Raw genomic sequence first — 7,665 nt, 5'->3', positions numbered from 1 at the left:
GCCGCCGCCTGTCCGACCCCGGCCGCCGCGCTGCTCATCCGGGCCGCCGCCCGTCTGTCCCGCTGCTCATCCAGGCCGCCGCCCGTCCGTCCCCGGCGGGACGACGTGTACGCGCAGGCGTGGGAGCCCGCTGCCAGCTACGCCCGCGAGACGGAGCGCCTCTCCGCCAAGGAGTCCCTCCTCGTCGTGAGCTTCTCCCACCTCGTCCCCTGTTCCCCTTCCTTGCAGGACGAATGGATAGTTGGCTACAGCCGGCAAAAAAAATTGAAAACACAAACAATTTTCTGAAACTCCGGAACAAATTTGAAAACACGAACAAATTTGTGAAAATCGAACATTTTTTGAAAATATGAACATTTTTGAAAAATAGAACATTTTTTAAAAGGAGAACATTTTTAAAAAGAAAAAGAAAAAGAACAATAAACAAAAAAAGAAAAGAAAAACGAAACAGAAAAAGAAAGGAAAAGAAATGAAAATAAAAAAAGGGTTGGGAACCCTCGTAGGTGCGTTCGCTCGACAGTTTGACGCAGACAGCGTCATATAGGAAATTCCAACGTATCCTAATCACTGTTTCGGCGTCGGCTACAACGGGCCGGTGCATTAGCAGCAGTACAGCCGCGGAGGCTGCAACTGCAGCCCGGCTAAGACCCAGGCTCGGCCATATCCAGCCCTGTGTGACGCTCTTTGCATCAAAAAGTCGACGCGTCTCACAGGACGTAGCTCACCTGGGCCGGCCCATTTTGGGTTCGCGACATGACAAATTGGAATTTCCTCCCTCTCCGTGACGCCGTCGTCTGCCGCCCCGTCTCGCGCTCTACCGCGACACCCTCTCCCACCCCTTCCTCGTCCCCTCCTTTTGCCACCGCCCTTTCGCCACCGCCACCGCCACCGCCCCCCTTCTTCACTTAATTAATTTGTTTTTACTACATGTTTTCAGGACTGACATAATGGCGGACGATAGAGCTGACCCGATTATGGACAACTATGATCCGGACGGTGAAGCACATATGTTCAGCATCATAAACGGCGATATTCTATATGTGCCGACCGGAGAAGAAGAAGATGATATCTCTTCTTATCTGAACCTTGACGGTGAAGATGAAGGGCGCCGTCAGCAAGATGATGCCGAACAAACGTCGATAAACGACGATCTTCAAATGGAAGTAGCAACCACCTCCGGCGCCGAGGTATATATATACATTGAGCCTCTGGTGATACAAACTAACTGATTTGAATAAATATGTGTGTACTAACGCGCGCGACTCTCTTTCTTATTTTAGCCCTCGGCCGGATCGTCGAAACAATCGAGTACGTCGTCAAAGCGTGGCGCAACCAAGACGATGAAACAAGGAGAAACATGCACCATCGAGGTTGTCGACAGTGCAACCGGCAGGCCGCTGGAGCCCCGCAAGAACGCCACCAAGTTTGTCAGCCAATGCGGAGCCATTGTTAGAGACAATGTCTCGATCACCGTCCAGGAGTGGAATGAGCCAAAGAAGGCACGAATTGATGGTTTCACTTTTGTCGATAAGAGAACAAAAAAAGATTGCTTCAAGAAGCTTATGGAACATTTCGTTCTACCTCCGGAATACAACAAATTCGATGAGGAGGGTAACAAGATTGAGGAAAACAAGGAGAGGAGGAGGCTAGTCAAACAGTTCGCTCTTCATAAGATGGCCGACGCATTCCGGAAATTCAAGCAAAATCTAGCCCATGACTTTGTCAAGCAGAACAAGACTCCGGATTTCAAAGGACAATATGAGAAACTGAAACATGATTGGCCAGAATTTGTGAAGCAAAAGAAATCGGAGCAGTTCATTCAAATATCAAAAAAAAATAAGGAAAATGCGGCTAAGAAGGAGTACAATCATGTTATGGGGCCAGGAGGGTATCGCATTTGGGTGCCTAGGTTGGAGAAGATGGAGAACGAGCTGAGGGCGCGAGGAATCCGTACAGGTACGGAGGGATGGGACCCAAGGGCCAAAAGCTGGTGGTACGGGCATGGGGGAACGCTGAACCCGGAGACAGGGGAGTGTGTTTACCGGGGCAAATTAATTAAACCCACCCAAGCCCTTATTAACGCAATGAGGGATGCTCAACAGGGGAAGATCAAGTTCAACAGAGAGAACGACGCGCTGACAAAAGCCCTCGGGAATCCTGAACACGGAGGACGTGTACGAGGCATGGGGCACATTCCGTGGAAAATAGGGTTCCCCCAGAACGATGACCCGTACGGTTACAGAAGCCGTAAGAGAAAGATGGATCGGGAAGCAGATGTTGTGGCGCGGTTGGCATCGGAAATGGATGTGATGAAGAAAACCATGAGTGTACTAGTAGCCGAAAGAGATGCAGCTCGGGTGCAGCATGAAGATCATCCAGCGGATCTCGGAAGCCAGCATCGGAGAAGCAGCGTGGCTTCCACGGAGGCCCCACCGGCTGGTGCAGATGCACCCACGATCGAAATTACTGCACCGGAGCCTCTGGTGGTCGAAATTACTTCACCGGAGCCTCTGGTGGTCAAAATTACTTCACCGGAGCCTCCTCGCTACCCCGTGGACGATATAAAGGAGATGAAAGAATGTCATCTGTATTATCCTATCGGGAACATGTCCATGAAGGTAGCCATCGGCAGTGCTTTACCATGTTTACCTGGAGCACTCCACCACAACAACCCCATTCAAGATGGCTATGCTCGTGTCACGGTGGAGGACATAGTCCAAGGGTTTGAGGACCTGGAGATTGACATTGCTACACCTGAAGGGGAGAAAAGACTTGGAGATGTCAAGCGCCATTTCATTCTATGGCAAAAGAAGTTTATCAAGTTTCCAGGCGAGGCGCCAAGGACAACAAGTCCACCCCCCTACGGTGGTGGTGGTGGCGGTGGCGGTGGTGGTGGTGGTGGTGGTGGTGGCGGTTCACCTACACCTCCGTCACGTCAGCCGACGCCGCCCCCCAATCCACAACGTCCGACGGGTGATCAGCCGCCGCCCCCCAGTCCTCGTCCGGCGGGTGATCAGACGCCGCCCCCCAATCCACCTCCGGCAAAGAAGCAGAAGCAGTCCTGGATTATTAACCCGGACCCTTATGTACCTAAGACCACAAAGGTACCGGAGCCATCACTGAAGCCTCTCCCCACAAGGCCTTGGGAACGTAGTGCCGAGGAAGTCGACGCGGCCGCGGCTGCTGATTTGGAGAAATGGAAGGCGGACTGCAAGAAGAAAAGAGAGCCCGAGCCCAAGCCAGTATTTTCTGATGAGCAAAAGAAGTGGGCTAAGTCATTTTTGAGCACACCGTCCCAAGCCGCGAAGAATCTGCCTAACGACTATGCACGTGAACTTCGCAGGCAGGCACTCATGTTCAAGGAGAACAAAGAGCGGGAGAAGGCCGAAAGTAAAAAAAGCGGGAAACAAGTTGCCCAGCTCGGGGAACAAAGTAAACAATCGATTGCCCCGCTTATAGTGGAAGCCTTCTGTCCGGATGCCCCCGAGATCATACAAGCTGCGGCAGCACAGGGATTGACTGTAACGAGTGCCAGAGAATAAGCGGCCAACTTAGGTATTACTCTTCGTGAACTGTTAGGCCTTGATGAGGCGCCAGTGAAGGAGGTAGTAATTACATATGTCAAGAATGGGCCTCTCGTCGAGCCTGCGCAGGAAAAGGATCTACCTCCACAAATGAAAGGTCTGCTGAAATGGTACAAGGGTTACATAAAAAATAAAAACGCCAAAGAATATATTTATGCGGAAGTTAGACATGAGCATCACTTCAAACATTACTATGTACAAATTGAACTGAGTGAATTGTTCCAGCTTTTCAATCTGCGCGAGCTCGATAAATCTATCATCAGTTGCTACGTTCTGTAAGTGATTTATTAATTTCTACCCCATCTCGTTCATATTGCCTGCACTATATATATGTCCTAACTATATTGTTGTGTCCGCTATTATACATGCAGAATGAAGATTAAGGAATGCAGAGTAAGGAACATCCATGATGTTGGGTTCATTGACCCACACATCGTTAATGGACATGTGTTGGAGCGTCACCCCGCCGACGTGGAGGCAGACCTGTGGCACTTTCTTACAAAGCAGGAACTCAAAAGTGATATTCTATTTCCTTACCATTTTGAGTGAGTGTTTCTGTCTTGAGCACATTCTCTTTTTTTTACTCCATGCATGGTATGTGGCCGGCTAATCGATGAGTTATGCATGACGTACTGTGCATGTATCGTGTCCGCAGGTTCCACTGGATTCTGCTAGTAATTAAAGTTAACACCTCAGAATGTCTCGTCCACGACTCTGTGAATATGGATCCAAAGCTTTGGGGCGGCATGAGAAGAATGCTGCAGAAGTAATTATTTTCATTCATTTGCGCTCTATATCGATCGGCCTATTTCGTTCATTTCCTAATATCAAGTAACTAATTAATAACTCTCTTGTTCATTTAATTTTCTTTGCCTCGTAGGGTTTGGAGACGGTTCGTAGATACAAAGGTCGGTGAATTCAAAAAAGAGCTAGAATTCAAAATGTTAAAGGCTAAGAATGCTGGGGATATTCAGCCACCGGAGACCAATCTATGTGGATACTATGTCTGTGAGATGATCTGGAGATACACCTCTGAGCGGGTTCCGAGTGATACCAATGCTCAGAGGAATAACCTCCGGTGGATGCTTAGTCCAGAAGCTCGCTTCCGACCACTTCAAGAGAAACTAGCTGGATGGTTCAGCAGGGAAGTCCTCCATCCTAAAGGAGAACACTATTACGAGGACGTAGAACTTTATATGCATTAAATCATGTATGGAAACTTGTTCAAAATTGTATATGGTCATCCGATGATATTGAATATATATTGTATATTCCTCTTGAATTCTTTTTGGTTCTAATTTCAAATTTATTTGAAATTGTACATTCATATGCATGTATGTAGTACCGTAGAATATATGAAACTCCTTCAAAATTAAAATAAAGCACAAAAGAAATAAAACAATACAAATTAAACAGAAAACAGGTTTAGGGGGGGGGCTAAAACCCTAAACCTGCGTCGGCCTTTAGTCGCGGTTGGCCATAAGAACCGCGACTAAAGGTCCTCCGCCCCGACGGCCACCTGGCGCCCACGTGGACGGGCCTTTAGTCGCGGTTCTTAAGCAACCGCGACTAAAGGGGGGGCCTTTAGTCGCGCCCGTTCGGTCGCGGTTGCGCAACCGCGACTAATGGCAGTTGCGAACCGCGACCAAAGGCCTTTTTTCCACCAGTGATTGACTGCCCCGCCGAGGGCATTTTTGTCATTTCACCTGCTTGGAAAAATATCCAATAACAAAATGAGAGCTAGCGCTGGAACCCTAGCCGATTCCCTCCCGCTCCCGCCCGCTCTCCTCTCCTCCCTGTTGCCGCCAGCCATCCTCCCCGCCCCGCCTCTTCTCCTTCCCACAGCCCCCTCCTTCGGAGAAGTAGCAGCCCCCGCCTGCCGTCGTTGCCGTCTGCTTCCCCACGCTGCCGCCGTCTCCTTCACCTTGCCTACCGATCCCGGCCATACATGTCCCGTCATCGTCATCGTGGTCCTCGCGTGCATAAGGCAGGAGAGCGTGGCTCTCCTCTCCCGCGACCGGTTGGCGTCCGGAGCTGACGACCGTGGCATCCAGGGCCGAGAGTGTCCCCTTCAGAGCCGCCACTGGGAACGCCGGATGCGATGACCCGCAGGTTCATCTCTCTCTCTCTCTCTCTCTCTCTCTCTCATGTTTCTCTTCTTTGATCCCCTCTTGCCGCCATCTCCTGACCCGACCACAACGCCCATTCATCGCAGATTCTCCCCTGCCCCCTCTCATCTGCGTCGGCCAGCCCTGTCGGACGGCAAACAACGCGCACGCCGACTTCGGCCCACGCGGCAAACGGCGGTCGTCCCAGCCGCCGGCGCCTCCAATGGCTCGACACCCCTCATCATACGCCATCTCGCCGCTCTGAGCCGAGTCCCCACGTGCCGCCCTCGTTGCCGGTCGTTACGCCATCCGATACATGAGGTCTTCTGTCATGCAGATCTATTTTGGGTCTTGACTTGCATCATCTATTTTGCTAGCTGCATGTAGATCATGAACTCTGCCAGATTGATTTGAGGTTCATTTTCTATGCCTTGCCAACATTAGGAATCCATCCTGATAATACAGTAGTATAGCCTGAGCTTCAGTATCGGTAGGACGAATTCAATATTGAACCTTGGCTGTATGTAACCATGAATTCAATAGAAATAACAAGTCTCAACAAAGTCGAGTAGGAAAATTGAAAAATAGGATTCTAGCAAAGCCAGGAAACCCGCTGTCCATAGATCGTGAACTCTGCCATATTGGTGTGAGATTTCTGGGCCTGATTCATCTCTTTTGCTTTGCCTTATCAGCATACAATACTAATTATTACAGACCAAGTATTTTTCAGGAATAACAAGCAATTTTAATAACAAATCTTAAGAAAACTAGTATTGCAGTTTAACCAGGGTTGGGCAACCTCATTATTTATCATCCTTTGCGGCTTGATCAATCCCCTGTCCTGAAGCGCCAAAGTGGTTAGAACTTGTTGTGGCAGGTGCAGCGAAACTGCTGCTGCCCGAGTTGAGGCAAGCAAAGCACACCCACTGCCTCCATGTCCATTGCTGCTCAGGCAACCGAGGAGATGTGCTAGCACTGTCAACGCTGCTTTCCATTAGGTGGGGGACGAGATGGTTGTCATCGTCATGGGAGTGGGGCTACAAAACAAAGAAGGGAATTTGAACAAGAGGGCCGATATTACAGGCATCAAATAAGAAACCGAGCAGCTACATAAGTAGATACCTCTTGTTCTTTCTGCTCGGAGTCCAAATTTTCTCTATCCTCTTTGTCATCGACTCTTACCTGAACTGATGTATAAATAGTGTTAGCATGATCCGAAAAGGAAGCCGGTAGTACCTCTTGTTCGATATGTTTCAGAGTCTGAAAAAGCCAACATTGGTAGCTATCAGGAAATTGAAGAAAAAAACATATGCCATGTAGACAAAAGAGCATGTAGTAATACGTACCAGACGTGGACCAAAAACTGCTCAGAGACAAAAGAGCATGTAGTAATATGTACCTAGAACGAGATAGACATTTAGAGTACGTACTTGTCTCCATTGAACAACCCTTTGGAGATCTACCGGAAGTAGGAGGAATACTGGCGCCAACGGGGATCCTTTAATTGGGTCCTCTTTGGTGATGCCAACACGGCCTACTTTCAGGCTATCATGAGTGGCCGTCGACATAGGTGCACCATCCTGCTTCTTTGGGATGGGGATCAGCTGTTGCAGGACCCCAGAGAAATCCGGGATCACGTAGACGGATTCTACAAGAATCTATTTGCTGGCCGCCCCAGTTGGGGATCGCCCTCGCGGAGTCCATTTGGGATGAAGGGCAAAGTGTCAGAGAATAGGGCGTTGCTCGCTGCATTTGAGGAGGCCGAGGTGGAAGCGATCATTAAGGGCATGAATCCCGCGTCGGCCCCTGGGCCTGGTGGTCTTTCGGTGCGCTTCTTCCAGACCTTCTGGTCCTCCATTAAGGAGGAAATTATGGCACTCTTCCATGAGCTGGCCCAGGGTGTTTTGGACCTCTCACGGTTGAACTACGGGATCATTACCCTCATCCCGAAGGTACAGGTGTCGGTGTCAAAA

Source organism: Triticum dicoccoides, chromosome 2A (assembly GCF_002162155.2).
Source record: "Triticum dicoccoides isolate Atlit2015 ecotype Zavitan chromosome 2A, WEW_v2.0, whole genome shotgun sequence".
Taxonomy (NCBI): Eukaryota; Viridiplantae; Streptophyta; class Magnoliopsida; order Poales; family Poaceae; genus Triticum; species Triticum dicoccoides.
This window is presented reverse-complemented; position numbering follows the sequence as displayed.